The 19,702-nt window shown below is 38.1% G+C and overlaps 1 pseudogene across 1 annotated transcript; it reads left to right on the top strand.

Moving 5' to 3' along the window:
• Window positions 1-3,694: 3,694 nt before the first annotated feature.
• On the top strand, window positions 3,695-16,429 carry LOC143554771 (uncharacterized; annotated as a pseudogene). The gene is made up of 5 exons (XR_013139078.1): window positions 3,695-5,086; window positions 14,181-15,236; window positions 15,271-15,706; window positions 15,790-16,185; window positions 16,355-16,429. The product of XR_013139078.1 is annotated as an uncharacterized LOC143554771 (transcript).
• The last annotated feature ends 3,273 nt before the right edge of the window (window positions 16,430-19,702 follow it).

Below are 19,702 nucleotides of genomic sequence, written 5' to 3'. Positions count from 1 at the left end.
AATTTCGATCCAAATTTGACAACTTAGGAAAATTGAGGGATCAAAAATAATCTCAAAAATAAGTAATGAAAAAATATTAAATAAGGAAATATAAGAAAAATAAGGAAATAAAATATTTCCTAAGTTAAGTTTACTTACATGAAAGAAATTTCATCCCACATTGGAAAATGTAAGAAAGTTGAAGCATTCCACCAATGCTTCATAGTTATATTCTTTTATGAATATCAAGCACCAAGTGGTCCTAGCGGAGGGTGCGTAGCACTCGACGCGCACGCGCTCGGACGATGGCGAAGGCGACGGCGACGGCGACGGGCGTGGGGCGCAATGTGGCGCTTTTATGGCAAGCTCACATCGCCAAGAGCCGCCTTAGTATTTTTGGACATCGAGAATTAGACTAGAAATGACAAGCTACGCGAAAAATAATATTTAGTATTTTTGGACATCAAAGACAAGGGACTAAAAGTGAAAAATAATATTTAGGGACCCATCGCGCTACGCGATGAGTCCAAGGAGACGGCCATCGCGGTACGCGATGGGCCGTGATGACTCAGAGACACGTGTCACACTCTGGTGACACGTGGCAGCATACCAGGACACGTGGAAAATGTGTCAAACCATGTGGCGACACATGTCAGAATGGTACCCATCGCGGTACGCGACGGTGTTGAAAATGTGCCCATCGCGGTACGCAATGGAACACAAATTTGGCTATAAATAAGGGGGATCCGGCTCATTTCACACACACCAAAAAAATATTAGTAACTTAAATATGCATCTATAAGAACAAATTTTTAAGAGTTTACAAAGGGTAAAATAGTCTTTAGAACTTCAAATCTTACGGTTCCTTTAATTTTATTTATAATAGTTACATGTTTTATCCTTTAATTTTGAGTAACTTTTGTTAATTTAAATAATAGTTACATTTTCGTTCTTATTCTAAATAAACTATCCCATGACTTTTAAACGACCATAACTTTTTCACACATTAATATTTTTTTAAAACAATTACACCATAAAAACGAGCGTTTTATTCTTTTTAATTTGAGTATGATATTGTTATAGGATATTAGTTTTTAAAACTAACATATTACATGATTGCCGGTTTGTACTAGTAATGAGTCGGGCGGGTTCAGTTGATGGTTAAGTTGGTTCGGGTCGAGATGGGATCAGGTAAAAACGAGCTTCAGGTTAAAAGTTATGTCGGAACGGGTTTCGCGTCAAAGTAGGTTGTGTTAAAAAGCGGTTTATTTGAAATTACCCTACATTTCATCTTTGTTTCTTGATTTTGTCACCGGTTCGCATGTTCAAGTATTCGTTACGTGGATGATATTGTATATACATACCGGGTTGCTCGCATTAAGGCATTGTGTGATGCGCTTATCGACACATGTTACACGTCTGATGCCACTTTAAACGCATGCCATCGTCGGGTTACGTACGTGCCGAGGTTACGAGCGTACTAACATTGGTCGAGTACACCGCTGCATTGCGCGGGCACCTGGCTAGTATATAATAACAAATTAGGGAACATACAATATGTTGGTTAATATATAACCATAACCATAACCGATCTGTTATGGCGGTTTCGGTTAATCGGTTTTGAAAGTTATAACGAGTCGGTTACAGGTCAGTTAATCATGACCAAAACAATATAATTGAGACTAAAACTTGGTACTAAATATTACCCAAAAATTATAAACAAAAATGGCATGACTTCAACAAAATATATAATACATAATATTAATAATATATATTCAAACAAACGATAAATGGGTGAACTTTTTAGTAAAATTAAATCATAAAGTAAAAAAATGAGAGCATTATTAGTTGAAAATGATACTCCATAAAGTTGAAAATCTTGTAAATGGGGCGGTTCGGTTATGACGGGTTTGAAACTATCTTTAACCAAAACGACCCGTATTTTGCGGTTTTAAAAAATTATTAAACGACCCGCTGGTTATGCCGGTTATCGGTTACAATTAGTTTGGTTATGTCGGTTATGGTTCGGTTAACGGTTACAGCGGTTAATTTGCATACTCCTAGGCATAACTGTCTCCTTTAGGGTTGTGTCGACTCAATTGTATATTTTCAATATGTATTATAAACACATGTGAACCACATCTAAGTGTCCAATTCATGTCATCGTGCGACAATATCAACGTAGCACTAATTCGCCAATAGGATTTACTCTACTTGGTTTATGTTTGTGAAAGTGTTCTCATATCAATCGATACACGGGAAATGAAGTTAAAGAAGGGCTAGAAAAGATGTTAACCGGGCATTTGGCGTTTTAAAAACTAAATGTGGGTATAATCAGGCGAGCCGCCCTGGCTCATTAACAGGAGACGATTAGGAACATGATGTATGTGTGCACTATATTAAACAATATTATCTTAAAAGACGTTGAAGACTTCGACTTGATTTTGTAGACGAATGCATTTGTTGACAATAATGTCCTTTCCGATGACAATTCAAGTTTACATTTATGACTTCGACTTGATCTTGTATAACATACTGTAACTCTAAACATCCTATATTCGGACGAGTAGCAGTTAAATTTTTTTTTTTATGTATTTTTTAATGAAAGTTATTTTTTATTGTAACTAGTTTGTTTACCCGCACTTCACAGCGGGGCGCGGAATTGACGAATATTGTTTTTAGTTTGTTACCGCTAGTATCTTGGAAAAACATGAAAATCTTGCATTTGCAATCATAATTTTACATAAAGAAAACCTACAAATGTTGCTGACAGCTTCCTACTTATGATATGCATATAGAGTTAGTTATATGAAGTCTAGATCAAGCATACACATGCTACGTTAACAAATAATTGTTATCTTTCTGCGGCAGTCGGATGTTCAAAAAGTTCATGGAAGCCTTTTTTTGCAATTTGATTACTGATTACAGTTGTCGAAGGTATTTGCTTAGCATACATGCGCGTCTACGAACACATAGCTTAAGTCCTCTTTTTTTTTGGTGCCATATCCACTTTTTTAGCCGGTGAACGTACCATCTATAATGCGTCCGGTGAGTGTTGAGCTGCAAAACAGATATTACTTAATAAGTAGAAGCAAATATAATGCTAATACCCTGTGCATCAAGGAATCTGCAAAATCACATGTATGGTGTACGTATACAAGGCGTTAATAGTATGTATAATTTCATGCACTTATAATCATTAGTGTTGTGTTTATAACCTTTATGTTGCTCAAGTAAAAACCGTATTTTCCTCCATCCGATATTTATTTTGCAGCTGACTACAAAAGAGAAAAGACAAATATACTAATTAATAAATAATTATAGAAATGGGGACAAACTAGAACGTACTGCATAGAGAAAAGTTGAATGATAACCTGAAAGTTAGTCATCTGCTTCACCTTGCTGGCATTTTGTTAATTAGTGAATTTGCAAATTCAACTTGGTTACATCTGTGTGAAATTAGAAAACCAAATTCACGAGTCCATGTCAATTTTAAAACTATAACCCAATTACCCAATCTAAGTCAATTAAAAATTTAATTGTATGAACCTAATTAAATATATCTTATATATTTTCACTTTCTTTTTTACATGGGGCCTATATTGTTCACTCATCCTCTGTTCATGAACTTTTAATGATTATCGGGACCCTGCTATCCTCCAACTAAATCTTTGTCGCTAATTTAATTTGCGCTCGAGAATGAGGTTTATGAAGATCGTGACCTGTGAGATGCGATTTTAGGATATATTTAGCAATAATAGCCATGTTTATGTGTGTGAGATCAGAAAGGCGACGTAGTGTCGTAACTTGGACAAACAAATAAAGCATGACGATTTTGTCATTTATTTATTTTAGTAATTACTAAAACAAAATATCCCTTAATTATCTACGTTTTATTTACGATTCTCCAAAACTTTTCTCTATATATATCCACACACCAATACCAAAAAACCCAACAACCAAATCATAATGGCTACAATCACTCACCTTTCCCTACTCCATATTCTAATCTTCTTTGCTTTCAGTTCTTGTTTCCTACACAACACGTATGTGACATCTCTCACTTTAAGTATTGACACCGATAAACAAACCTTGATCTCCATTAAATCTCAAACAATCACCCAACCTCCAGATGCTTTAGCTACATGGGATCCAAACTCGTCCCCATGCAACTGGACCCGAATTTCATGTGGTGATCGTGGCAAAAGGGTTGTCGGTCTTGACCTCTCTAGCCTTGGGATATCCGGTCCAGTTAATCCCCTTATCGGGAACTTGTCTTTTCTGAAAACACTTCAACTCCAAGATAACCAATTTCAGGGAATAATTCCTGAAACGATCACCAATCTTTTACGCCTTAGAGTCCTTAACGTAAGTTTTAATAGCATCCAAGGCTCCATTCCAACAAACATAAGCCGTTGCATCAACCTAAGGGTCCTTGATTTCATGCAAAACAAACTTTCAGGCTCTATTCCTGAAGATCTCACTCTCCTTATTAATCTTCAAATTCTAAACTTGGCTGGAAACCATCTTTCCGGTTCAATCCCACCCTCCATTGCTAACTTTCTTCATTGTTAACTTTGAGATTGGGAACCAATACAATTAGTGGCCCGATTCCAAATGAATTGTCCCGTCTCGTGAACCTAAAGAATCTAGATCTCACCATTAATAATCTTACTGGCAAAGTTCCACCATCCATTTACAACATGTCTTCACTCGAGACTCTAGCTGTGGCTGCTAATGATTTGGAGGGTGATTTGCCTTACAATGTTGGGGATACACTCCCAAATCTCCTAATTTTCAACTTTTGCATCAACAAGTTCACGGTACTATTCCTGGTTCATTGCATAATCTGACAAACATAAGAGGCATCCGAATGGCACATAACAAATTGCACGGGACAGTACCACCAGGACTTGGTAACCTCCCTAAGCTAGAAATGTACAATATTGGGTACAATAACATTGTAAGCTCACGAGGTGAAGGCCTCGGTTTCTTAAATTCATTGGCAAATAGCACAAAGCTTGATTTCCTAGCCATTGACGGTAATGATTTTGATGGTGTCATTCCAGAGTCCATAGGCAATCTTTCCAAAACGCTTAGAATGTACTGTTGGGTTTCAACGGTGGTCCGAGACAAAAAAACGGATAAACTATTTGACCCGTTTTAAACAATATTTCAGTTTCGATAATAATTAATCCATATTAATTATTAACCTCATTAACGAAACAATAAAGAAACGCAGCGGAATAAAATATTTAAAACGAACCATGAATCGAAACCCTAACCCGGATCCGATTACAAACGCGTACGAGTACAATAAACGATAAATAATAATCAACCATAGGAGGTATGTCGATATACCTCGGTTACGAGAACCGGGAAGACACCGAGAGTATACGAGTCACGCTAGATCGACACAATCAAAGAACAATGAAGTTCCGGCGGCGGCTAGCGGCGGCGGCGGCGGAAGCAAGTGATAATGCTCAGATCTGACAGAATGCTTTTGAGGATCTGAGTTCCGATATCGCACGGTTCCGAGAGACAAAAAAAAAAATTCCTCGCCGGATAGACTTGCAGCGATGGCGACGGTAGTTACAACGGTCCCTGTGGCGGCGTACCGCGGTGCAGAATGGAGACAACCGTAGGTGTGTCTGCTAGTGTGCTTCGTGTACGGAAGTGGGTTGGTCGTAATTGGCTATAGGATCGCTGGAAATCAATGGGTTGGTCGTAAATAGGTTATCGAAAGTGTAGCTTGGAGAGAGTTGGGTTACTTCATGATGCCATGCAAAATGAGGTTTTTATAACCAAGAATACAAGAAAATATCTTTCTTAAACAGTGAATGGATGATCATCATGAAGGAATGGTGATCCTGAGAGAAATGATGGATGAAGAGTGGTGCTGAGACATCATGATGACCTCTGAACCCTTTGTGTTTACGTGAAAGAAAGGGAGAGGGTTTAGAAAGTCTCGGTCATATATTTTTATAGACCAATTATCTCTTTTTATGTGTCGGGCCTAATTAACCTTTAAGTAGGCCTTTATCTCGTTACCCCCGGTGTAACTCTGTCCGGGTCACGTTCGGATCGGTCACGTTGACTTGACCCGAAACGTCCATAAAATCCAACAGTCTCCCACTTGGACGTATTTGGGTCAAGTATCACAACGCTGACAGCCAGAGGCGTTCTAGCTACACATAGATGTCTCCAACCGAATGTGACATTTTTAAATCCATAACCAAAGTATCTTGGAATACCTTATTGCAAGACAATGAATTTATAGTAATCGTCGTCATCTATCCTTTCTGTATAAGACATTAATTGAACAATGAGACATGGATCAAATCAATCTCATATAGTGTTCAATTATTTTAGTTCTCGATATAGAGTCAAAGTGGTCCAATCAAACACACAGTTAGTTTGGGTGAGGCCTCACACTTTACCAGTTTGAATCAACGAGGGCGCCAAAATGTCTAACTGTTACATTTGAATGTAAGAGTACAGAATCCCATCTTGACTACATACAACTCCCACTGAACTCCAGAACATTCCCAACCAGTGCCTTTATGGCTGGCAGTTACGCAACAGCGGTTGACATGATCAAAGAATATTCCTCGGTAAACGAAAGTTCTAATATGTATCTTAGGTCTAAGGATACTAAATGAGCATACTATTATCAAAACATCTTATGATCAAGATCCATGAAGATGATTTGATGCGAGTTACATCCAACGTCATTCATAATGAGGTCTGTGAGTTTGGAAGTCAACTTCTTGAGTCCAAAGTCAGAATAGTCTTAATTAAGAATCGTTCCCACTAGTCTGACCGACTACGGATAATTTAGAATATAATATTCATGGATTAAACGTATTAAAAGAACACAGTTGTATCATTCATCGTTTGCATTTAACCATTAAATCAAAAGTGAACTGAAAAGTACAACTGTTTGAATGTTCATACATCCAAATACTAAATCAAAATAAATTACTAGCAAGTCTAAGCCCGATAGCATCTCTATGCTGATCATGTTTGTCCTGAGTCATTGGCTTAGTGAACGGGTCGGCTAGATTTTGATCTGTGTTTACTTTGCTTATCACGATGTCACCTCGTTCCAATATTTCCCGAATAAGATGGAACTTCCTTAGAATGTGCTTGGTCCTGTGATGAGACCTTGGCTCTTTGGCTTGAGCAATAGCACCTGTGTTATCACAGAATATCTCGATTGGTTTGTGGATACTCGGAACCACATCAAGATCGGTGATGAACTTCTTCATCCAAGCAGCCTCCTTAGCAGCATCAGATGCGGCTATATATTCAGATTCGGTGGTAGAATCCGCTACTACACTCTGCTTGGAGCTCTTCCAATAAACAGCTCCTCCATTGAGAGTGAAAACGAAACCTGACTGTGAGCGAGAATCATCTCGGTCAGTCTGGAAGCTAGCATCAGTGTAACACTTTACAGTAAGCTCCTCTTCCACTCCCCCAAACACCAAGAACATGTCTTTGGTCCTATTCAAGTACCTTAGAATGTTCTTCACAGCACTCCAATGGGCAATGCCAGGACTCTGTTGAAAACGACTGGTCATGCTCAAGGCATACGAGACGTCAGGTCTAGTACATAACATAGCATACATGATAGAGCCAACCGCTGAAGCATATGGAATTTCTTGCATACGTTTAGATTCAATGTCCGTTGTCGGAGATTGCGATTTGCTCAACACGGTTCCCTTAGTCATTGGAACAGCTCCTTTCTTGGAGTTTTCCATTGAGAAGCGTGCCATTACTTTGTCTATGTAAGTACTTTGACTAAGCCCTGGAATCCGCTTAGATCTATCTTTATAGATCTTTATTCCCAGAATATAAGCGGCTTCTCCAAGATCTTTCATTGCAAAACAAGATTCCAACCATAGCTTAACTTGTTTAAGCATAGGAATGTCGTTTCCAATGATCAGTATATCATCAACATACAAAATGAGGAATGATATAGTGCTCCCACTAGCCTTTCTGTAAACACAAGGTTCATCTTCGTTTTTGACAAAACCAAACTCTTTGATTTTCTCGTCAAAGTGAAGATTCCAGCTTCGAGATGCCTGCTTAAGTCCATAAATGGACTTGTTCAATTTGCAAACCTTATTAGGATATTTTGGATTGACAAAACCTTCAGGCTGAACCATATAGACATCTTCAGAAAGATGTCCATTAAGGAAAGCGGTTTTGACATCCATTTGCCATATCTCATAATCATAGTATGCAGCAATGGCAAGCAAAATCCTAATTGACTTAGTCATAGCAACGGGCGAAAAAGTTTCCTCATAGTCAACACCTTGAGTTTGAGTGAAACCTTTCGCGACTAGCCGTGCTTTGTAGGTTTGCACATTTCCATGCATGTCGATTTTCTTCTTGAAAATCCATTTGCTCCCTACTGCCCAACAATCGGGGGGTAGCTCAACCAAGTTCCAAACTTGGTTATCATGCATGGACTGCATCTCAGCATTCATGGCATCTTGCCATTTCTTGGATTCCGGATCCAAGATAGCAGACTTGTAGTTAGTAGGCTCGTCCCCAGACTCAGCTACTAATAAGACTTCGGCACCATCTAGATGACATAAGTATCTAGCATTTGGTACGGGAGTCCTACTACTTCTGCGAACGCTTGTGTTCACGTCTGATGTATCAGCAACAACAACTTGTTGGTCAGACTCTCCAACTTCCTCAGTAGTTGGTTGTGGTTCTTGAATTTCTTCAAAATCAACAATGTTACTTTTAGTTCCTTGACTAAGAAATTCTTCTTCAAGAAAGTAGCCTTTCCTCTTGACAGAAATCGTATTTGTATCAGGATGAAAAAAGTAATAACCGCTCTTGTAGTAGTATCCGACGAAAATAACTTTTTCGCCGCGGGGATCAAGTTTGTCATCAGACTCACTTGTGATATAAGCATCACATCCCCATACTCTAAGATAAGACAACTTGGGTTTCTTTCCCTTATGCCATATCTCATATGGAGTATTGTCTATCTTCTTAGTTGGAGCTAGATTGACAATGCGAGCGGCGGTCATAAGGGCGTAACCCCAAAAGGAGTGAGGCAAGTTGGTTCTACACATCATCGATCGAACCATGTTTAGCAAGGTTCGGTTTCTCCTCTCGCTCACGCCATTAAGTTGGGGTGTGCCGGGAGGAGTGAGTTGTGAAACAATTCCATGCTCTTTTAGATGAGTGATGAACTCTGTGCTGAGATACTCTCCACCTCGATCTGATCGAAGTATCTTAATGGTTTTGTCAAGTTGGTTTTCCACTTCGCTTTGAAACTCTTTGAACTTTTCAAGAGTTTCGTGCTTGTGTTTCATAAGATACACATAAGCGTATCGACTATAATCGTCGATAAAAGAAACGAAGTATCTTTCATGGTTTCTAGTCATGGTTCTAAAAGGTCCACATACATCAGTATGTATGAGTCCTAATAGATTACTTGCTCGTTCACTTTTATTGGTGAATGAGTCTTTGGCGAGTTTGCCAGCTAAGCAAGATTCACAAGTGTTAAAAGAGTCCGGTCCTGAGTGTTCAAGAATACCTTCGGATTGGAGTCTTTTAACTCTTGCCTTGCTTATGTGGCCAAGTTGGCAATGCCATAGAAAAGTATCGTTGACACTAGTCTTGATACGTTTTGAAAGATGATATACGTTATTGTCAGGTTGAACATCAATCTCATAAATACCATTTCGAGGTTTAGCCTCAAAATAAAGATATCATTTAAGTAAGCAGAAATAGTCATGCCATTAAGAACATACTTAAATCCTTGTTCAAATAACAACGAAACTGAAATGATGTTTCTGGTCAAGCCAGGAGCATACAAACAATTATTTAAAGGAAAAACTAGGCCAGATGGACAAGCAAAATGAAATACTCCAGTTGCCAGAACTGGTACTCTCTTCCCATCTCCAACGATGAGTTCCATGCTGCCTTTATTCAGTTTCCTCCACTTCTCAGGTTCCTGCAAGACATTAACGATGTGGTAACCACATCCGGTATCAAATACCCATGTGTTGCTAGAGACAGTGAAAAGTTCAATAACGTATATGGAAATACCTCCAGAAGAGCCTTCACCATTGGCTCTCTTCTTTCTGATCTCAGCAAGGTGCTCGGGGCAGTTTCTCATCTAGTGCCCCATTTGGTTGCATTTGAAGCACTTGCGCTCCTCAAAGGGCGGCGGTTTTTTCTTTGCAACCACTTTGTTAGTGTTGGTGGCAACATGGGCAGCAACAGTAACTTTCTTCTTGCCTTTTCCCTTAAAACCCCGATTCTTTGGTTTTGGCTTCTCGACACCAGCAGATCGAATCATCAGAACTTGATTGGTCCTAGAAGGAATGTTCATCTCAGCCGTCTTGAGCATGTTATGAAGCTCCGGCACTGTCTTCACCCAACCATTCATGTTGAAATTCATTACGAACTGGTCGTATGAGTTGGGGAGAGAGTTGAGAATGAAATCCGATGCCATCTCATCGGGCATGGGATAATCAAGTTTCTTGAGCTGATCGATGTGCCCCTTCATCTTTAGAACATAAGCACTGACGGGAGACCCTTCTGCCATCTTGCAACTGATGAGTTGTTTCATGGTGTCGAAACGTTCTTGACGGGCTTGTTTCTGGAACATGCCCTTGAGTTGTTCAAGCATCTCATAGGCACCAAAGTCTTCCAAGCCTTTAGCAAGCTCAGAAGTCATGGTGGCTAGCATAATACAGGAGACCTCAGCCGAGTCATCCTTATGCTTGTCAAGAACCTTTCGTGCAGCGGCTGTGTTGTTTTCAGGCTCGGTTGGAACAGGTCCATCGAGAACATACAGGCGCTTTGCCATGGTTAGAACAAGTCTTAAATTGCGGTGCCATTCGATGAAGTTGGTACCATTCAGTTTATCCTTCTCAAGGATAGTCTTAAGGGCGTAGGGTGAAATTTCGTTTGACGACATCTGATTAATTTAGCAAAAGTAAATTTAATTAGTATTTTCGATGTTGTAGTCCTATTATTAATGACCCAATAACATTAATTAATTAGGAGTATGAGAATCTGGCTTCCAGTTATTAAAGGCAGCTGTAGCACACAACATTAATAAGTGGTTAGGCAGACTGACAACGATTGCCAATTGTGAATAGAGCACAACTCTCGGTTATGAGGCCTATAGAGACAACGATTGTCTGTATAGATACGTTTAGCCTCATCTTTGCCCATTTTAAGTCTCCAGACAGCTTTAGCACGTAACAGGAGAGTAAAATAATAGTTGTCCTAGTACCGTGACGTGTGAAGGTGCCGGATGTGTCAACGAAGCACTTTCACCTTGATGGGATAGGCTAGAAAACAAGTACGGTGCTGTAGCTCCAAATACTCGAAATTTCGCAGTATGCCTCAAGTGTGACTTGTAGTAGGATTGGCATAAACTATTGGTTTTAAATTGGGATAATTTTTTTTTTTAAATTACCAAATAGAGTAAAAGTTAAATTTTACTGTATTTATTACCGCGACGCATAGATGAACCCTTTCATCTCTCAGGACACTTAGTTTTAAATAACCTATTAAAACTAAGTTTGTAGCGATACAACTAACCAATTTTAAGTTATAATAACTTATTAGTTTTGGAAATCAAAACGCTTTTAATTTGCAAAACAAAAATCGGTTAATAAAATGTTTATTTTCCAATTTATTTGGTATTAGGTTGGAGATATTATAATCCTATTATAAACAATCCAAGCAACCACAAATAGCAAATAACAATAATATGTAAATCCTTATGGCCAAAAGGTGATCGGTCTCGCTAGAGCCAATTAGGGAGACCGATCGGGTCAAGGGGTTCACAACACAAACAACCACAAGGATGGACTTCTCCGTGCCTCCCGTCATCTTGTCCGAACTCCCACTAACTCCAAGGTGTCCATGAGCTCGTCCTCGGTTATCTTCGCGTCTTCTTAATTACTAATTTATAAACTAACAATAATATGTCCTATTACAAATTTGAACCATCTTTATGGCCAAAAAGAAAACCGAAAATTAAATAATAACCTTTTACAACTTTTGAACCAACCGTATGGCCAAACAAGCTCAAACACCGAACACAACCAATCAATCACATAGGTCGGGGCCGGATTTACATATTCACAATAAACGAATTTCGGGTCGTTTTGACTTGGTCAAATAAAATAAACAAAACTTTGACCAATCCAAAATCACCCAAAAATAATTCTAGATCTATAAACTTTAAACGATTTAAAGTTTAAGATGGAGATCCGGTTTTAAACAAACCGGTATCGACTCGTACGTTGTAACCGCGGCTCTGATACCACTGTTGGGTTTCAACGGTGGTCCGAGACAAAAAAACGGATAAACTATTTGACCCGTTTTAAACAATATTTCGGTTTCGATAATAATTAATCCATATTAATTATTAACCTCATTAACGAAACAATAAAGAAACGCAGCGGAATAAAATATTTAAAACGAACCATGAACCGAAACCCTAACCCGGATCCGAGTACAAACGCGTACGAGTACAATAACGATAAATAATAATCAACCATAGGAGGTATGTCGATATACCTCGGTTACGAGAACCGGGAAGACACCGAGAGTATACGAGTCACGCTAGATCGACACAATCAAAGAGCAATGAAGTTCCGGCGGCGGCGACGGCTGGCGGCGGCGGCGGAAGCAAGTGATAATGCTCAGATCTGACAGAATGCTTTTGAGGATCTGAGTTCCGATATCGCACGGTTCCGAGAGACAAAAAAAAAATTCCTCGCCGGATAGACTTGCAGCGATGGCGACGGTAGTTACAACGGTCCCTGTGGCGGCGTACCGCGGTGCAGAATGGAGACAACCGTAGGTGTGTCTGCTAGTGTGCTTCGTGTACGGAAGTGGGTTGGTCGTAATTGGCTATAGGATCGCTGGAAATCAATGGGTTGGTCGTAAATAGATTATCGAAAGTGTAGCTTGGAGAGAGTTGGGTTACTTCATGATGCCATGCAAAATGAGGTTTTTATAACCAAGAATACAAGAAAATATCTTTCTTAAACAGTGAATGGATGATCATCATGAAGGAATGGTGATCCTGAGAGAAATGATGGATGAAGAGTGGTGCTGTGACATCATGATGACCTCTGAACCCTTTGTGTTTACGTGAAAGAAAGGGAGAGGGTTTAGAAAGTCTCGGTCATATATTTTTATAGACCAATTATCTCTTTTTATGTGTCGGGCCTAATTAACCTTTAAGTAGGCCTTTATCTCGTTACCCCCGGTGTAACTCTGTCCGGGTCACGTTCGGATCGGTCACGTTGACTTGACCCGAAACGTCCATAAAATCCAACAGTCTCCCATTTGGACGTATTTGGGTCAAGTATCACAACGCTGACAGCCAGAGGCGTTCTAGCTACACATAGATGTCCCCAACCGAATGTGACATTTTTAAATCCATAACCAAAGTATCTTGGAATACCTTATTGCAAGACAATGAATTTATAATAATCGTCGTCATCTATCCTTTCTGTATAAGACATTAATTGAACAATGAGACATGGATCAAATCAATCTCATATAGTGTTCAATTATTTTAGTTCTCGATATAGAGTCAAAGTGGTCCAATCAAACACACAGTTAGTTTGGGTGAGGCCTCACACTTTACCAGTTTGAATCAACGAGGGCGCCAAAATGTCTAACTGTTACATTTGAATGTAAGAGTACAGAATCCCATCTTGACTACATACAACTCCCACTGAACTCCAGAACATTCCCAACCAGTGCCTTTATGGCTGGCAGTTACGCAACAGCGGTTGACATGATCAAAGAATATTCCTCGGTAAACGAAAGTTCTAATATGTATCTTAGGTCTAAGGATACTAAATGAGCATACTATTATCAAAACATCTTATGATCAAGATCCATGAAGATGATTTGATGCGAGTTACATCCAACGTCATTCATAATGAGGTCTGTGAGTTTGGAAGTCAACTTCTTGAGTCCAAAGTCAGAATAGTCTTAATTAAGAATTGTTCCCACGAGTCTGACCGACTACGGATAATTTAGAATATAATATTCATGGATTAAACGTATTAAAAGAACACAGTTGTATCATTCATCGTTTGCATTTAACCATTAAATCAAAAGTGAACTGAAAAGTACAACTGTTTGAATGTTCATACATCCAAATACTAAATCAAAATATCTGGTACATGGGTTCAAACCAGATATCTGGTAGCATTCCGCCCTCGATTGGTCAACTACAAGGCTTAGCTTTACTAAATATAAGCTTCAATTCCATTTCTGGTGAAATTCCTTCGGAAATAGGCCAGTTGGAAGGCTTACAAGAGCTTGTTCTAGGCAAAAACAATTTGACTTCAAATATCCCGAATTCATTGGGTAATCTTCGAAAGTTAGGAACAATTGATTTGTCAAACAATGAATTGGGAGGCAACATACCAACTACTTTTAAGGCATTCGAAGGCCTAACTTTCATGGATTTGTCCATGAATAAGCTCAATGGGAGTGTACCCAGTGAAGTTTTTGATCTCCCAAGTTTGACAACAATCCTCAATCTTTCCAGCAACTTATTAACTGGTACTTTGCCTGAAGAAATCGGGAATCTAGAAAGAGTGGTGACGATTGATCTCTCCGATAATAGTTTGTCAGGCAACATTCCAAACTCGATTAAGAAGTGTAAGAGCTTGGAGCAGCTAATCATATCCAAAAATTCTTTCTCAGGCATTATTCCGAATGGTTTGAGTGAATTAAATGGCTTGACAACTCTCGACCTTTCCTCCAATCAACTCTCTGGTTTAATCTCTCTCAATCTTCAAAATTTAAAAGCCCTCCAAATTCTTAACCTTTCTTTCAACAACTTGGAAGGGAATGTTCCAAGTAGTGGGATTTTCTCAAATCTATCCAGAGTTCATCTTGAAGGCAACCCAAAGCTATGCTATAATTCCAAATGCAAAAGAAGTGATACCAACAAATTGGTCTGGATTTTAGTTGTAGCAACCGCTTCAGTATTTATAATACTTGTATCAGTTTCTTTGTTTTTATACTTCCGAAGAAGTTATGTTGCTAAGGCCACACCCACTTCTGATTCCGAATTCAAGGGCCAACATTACATGGTGACATATGAACAGCTCTGTTTAGCCACTAGGAACTTCCACGTGGGAAACCTAATAGGACGTGGGAGTTTCGGCTCCGTTTACAAAGGGTAACTCGACCTTGATGGACAAACCCAAGAAATAGCTGTGAAGGCTTGATGGACAAACCCAAGAAATAGCTGTGAAGGCTCTTGACTTGCAAACCACCGGCTCGATTCCTAGTTTTTTAGCTGAATGTGCCGCACTTCGTCATCTCAGGCACAGGAATCTTGTCAAATTGATAACTTCCTGCTCTAGTTTGGATCACAAGAACAACGAATTTCTTTCATTGGTGTATGAATATATGAAGAATGGGAGTTTAGAGAGGTGGATAGGGAAAGGAATGAGCTTGGTGGATAGACTGAAAGTGGTGATTGATATAGCGAGTGGGTTGAGTTATCTTCAGCATGAATGTGTGGTGGCTCCGGTGGTGCATTGTGATATAAAGCCAAGTAATGTTTTGTTGGATGAAGATTTGACTGCAAAAATAGGAGATTTTGGACTTGCCAGCATGTTGATTGATAAAGATCAGTCTTTTAGCTCTGCGCATGTTCTCAAAGGTTCCATGGGTTACATACCTCCAGGTTAGATTACTAATCTCATTCTCATTTACTCGAATACATGAATGAATAATTTGATCTAATAATGATGCGTGCCCTTATTACAGAGTATGGTATGGGAGTAAAACCGTCAATAAAAGGAGATGTATACAGTTATGGCATTATGCTAATGGAGATTTTTACCAGGAAGAGCCCAACAAATGAGATGTTCATGGGTGGTCTAAGCCTTAAGGCGTGGGTGCGGTCTGCTTTCCCAGATAACTTGGATCAAGTGTTGGATCCTGATATGCATAAAAAACCGGATGAGTTCTGCTCGGATAGTGAATCCATCAACTTTAAGGTGAAACTTGATTGTCTCACAACTCTCATCGGAATTGCACTTTCATGCACCAACGACTATCCTGAAGGAAGAATCACCATAGCCGAGGCTCTCCGCAAATTCAAGTGTGTTCAAGATATGTTTCACAAGCATCATCCATCAATCAAACACAAAAATCAAAACGGTTAGATACAAAACGATACTTTATGGTTATTGCGGTAAAAATGTGTGCGCAATTACCAAAACTTTTAAAATAAATATTAATATTACTAAAAAGATAATATGTGATTTAAAAACAGCTGAATTCAAGTCCTCCACTAGCTTTATTCATCTAACAGTATATGATGTTGCAGATAATTCAAAGTAGCAGGCCATGATGTTTGGATCAGAAGCAGCGGGTCAACTTAAAGTTTGAATAATAAATCACGTGGAGTCAAATAAGCTAGTGCATGCATGACTTCCTGATTTCTTGTACTTTTGAATTTTCCGTATTAATTACTGGTTCATTATGTTCGTTTTGTTATCAACTTATTGTTCAAGTTTGAGTTATAATACTCCGTAATATAATATGTATGCTATCAATCTTAAGATAACACATAAAGCTTCTGATCATTCCTCTGTGTTCTTCTTTATGCCGTGAGTTGAGACTCTTTTACCAACAGTTGTGATATTAGGATCATGACTTATCCACCTAAACTCATCCTTCTTCCTTCATTGAAATCTTTAAAGAAGAAGGTTATAAGTATTGGAACATTCGGATGAAAACCATTCTCAGATCCTATGAACTATGGGACTTGGTGTGGAACATGGATTAATGATGTTGATACAAATCAGACACGACTTAGGGAGTCAATTAGAAAGATGCACAGACGACGGCCCTGATTCAATAGCATGTTCACGATCAGTTGTTCTCTAGGATTGAAGCAACCTCTTCTGCAAAGGAGACTTGTATGGATTTACAAGGGGATTTACAAATGAAATGAAAGTAGAGAGTTTAGAAACCTATACAAAAAAGAATGAGAAATGGTAGGAGACTATTTCTCACTTTTGATGGCTACAATAAACCAAAAAAGAGCCAATGGTGAAGAAGTAGTTGATCAAACCATGGTGGGAAAGGAGGTAGACGGTGCGCAACAGTGGCTGCAATGCTTATGGGCAGCAACATGAGGCTAGTGATGTGACAGTGGTCGACCGGCAACGGAGAGGCTGTGGCTGACCCTGAGAATCCCTAAAATTTCCAGGGGCCTGGGGCAAGTAAAAAATGGTCCACAAAAATATAAACTTAATTAAAACTCATATAATAACAATAAACAAAATAAAATATTGTAGCAAAATGATCTAATCTATATACTTAAAATATCATGAACTCTAGCATTATTGGAAGCAAATGCCCCGATCAACCTTTTGAATCCATACTCTCTAAGGGAATTTGTAGTGGATTGGCTACAAAATGAGTCGATTTGCGCCATATGACGCCCAATCAGCAAATAGTAGGTTTTTGTTTTAGGGGTGTAATGGTGTTGTAGTCCAACACACACACACACACACATATATTACACACACATATAATAATAATAATAAACCAACAAACACATCCAGCGACAAAAACTAGTCACCCCCCCCCCCCCCCCAAAAAATTATCGCCCAGTACACATAGCCTAATGTATCGTTCTTAATAGCAATAATGCTTTAAATGTGCTATGGTCATGGTAAAGTTATTATTTAAATGGTCACATAAGATAAATCATATATAACTAAATAAATAATTAACAATAAAATAACAACTTTATTTCTATAAAATTTAGATTTATAACAATTTATATGGTAATATAGCCGTTTTGTGTAAAAATGGTTATAAAAATGCTATGGAATCAAACTTATTTCTAACAAGTTTATTTGGTAATATATACATATTGTTTAAAAAAAGGTTATAAAAATTACAAGGGTGGAATCAAACTTGAGCGTATGAGATATAAGTAAAGATGTTTTCCCACTCCACTATTTTACAATTTATTGTTGTATATTTATCAAAAACAAATCTATAAATGTAAATATATAAAATATATGTTTTCTTTTAAAAGCTTTGGGCCTAAGGGATGACTGGGCCTTGGGCCGTAGCCCTCCTCACCCCTCACTTGGGTCGGGCTGGCCATGGCAGTGGTCAATCGCACATAGGGGTGAGAGAGGATGGAATTTTAGGTTTTAGTTATCTAATTTCCGCAACTCAAAAACTATCAATCAAAAACCTAAAACATGTTCTCTATTTATAATTCTCCAATTGGGCTTTTCTTTAACAAACCAGTCTTTCATATGATTTAATTATGTATTGTTTAAATCATTCATAAACTAATAAGATAAATTAATAAACATTTTAATAAAACTAAGTAAATAAAAATAAATAATATATATTCAAGCTAATAAGTAAAAATTATTTTTTCATTTCTATTTGATTCAATATAATTAGCGCTATAATTAAATAATCAAAAACTGGTTAAATTTAAATGATATAATTAAGTAGGGTTTGGATCAAATACAAATAAAATTAACGTGCTAAACGTGAGAATCAAATAGAGTAATAATATATGCAAGTAGAGTAATTATGTAATTACTCTATGATAATTACTCTATGATGTAATTACATTATTACTCTACTTGTATATATAATTACTTTACTTGATTCTCATGTTTAACACGTTAATTTCATTTGTACGTTAACCTTCCCCTAATTAAATAACTCATTGTTTAATATTTCTCGTTTAAAAATCCCGTTAACTTTTATTATTTTCCAAACAATAATAACCGATACCTAAATCCAATTATTCTCCAATAATCATCACCGTTTATCACACTTCGTGTTAGGTCATTTAATCATTAAACAATCTCATATTAGTCGTTGCTCTCGTTGTAACCCTTACATCTTACCGCGGTAGCGGTATTGTTGAATGCTATTGCCAGAGCACATTGTTCCAACACTAACCTCATATGTAAAGACTCACCATCGTAATACTTTCAGGACTCACTCCAGTCATAAAAAAATGATCAATAGTGTATCCAATGACAAGTAGGAAAGACAGGATGAACAGGCCCTGCAAGGTAATGCATAACAACATATTTTAAGGTGATATCCACATAAACTTGAGAGGACATGGATGTGGTGTTATGAGAGGCGGGGGTCTATGTAGAGGTACAATTAACAGAAAGAGGACCAATGTTACTTCTTCAATAGGTTTGGAGATGTATAATGTAATCGTTGGTTCACTGATGAACCACACGCATAAATGGCAGCTAAACCAAAACATAATAATGATATGCTCATAATGAACACTTGTTTTTAGCATGTATCAATGAACCAATATTCATGCATGGCAATGTCTAATCATGAACCATCATCAAATCACTACGGTTTGTAGATTATGGATGTTCAAACCAAATGACTTGCACTAAATCAAGATTCAGTCAAGTGGAAGTAACCTTTAAGTTGTGTTCACTTGGTGATAAGAAGGAACTAAACATTGAAGGCAATGGGGCCGTGAAGATCTACATTACTAATGGAAGTTAAAAGTTAATTATGTCAGGCAAATAATGAAGAAATGTTACTCCGTCCTATTATTATGATGATATGTAAATGATTTGGAACAAACAAGCAAACAAACATAAGTAAAAAATGGATTTTGATCATTGATTTCAAGCTCTACTACTTT

Source organism: Bidens hawaiensis, unplaced genomic scaffold (assembly GCF_021521415.1).
Source record: "Bidens hawaiensis isolate Kalapana, Puna unplaced genomic scaffold, B.hawaiensis_p1.1 tig00017853_1, whole genome shotgun sequence".
Taxonomy (NCBI): domain Eukaryota; kingdom Viridiplantae; phylum Streptophyta; class Magnoliopsida; order Asterales; family Asteraceae; genus Bidens; species Bidens hawaiensis.
Note: the sequence above shows the minus strand (reverse complement) of the source record. Positions and strands in the feature narration are given on the sequence as shown.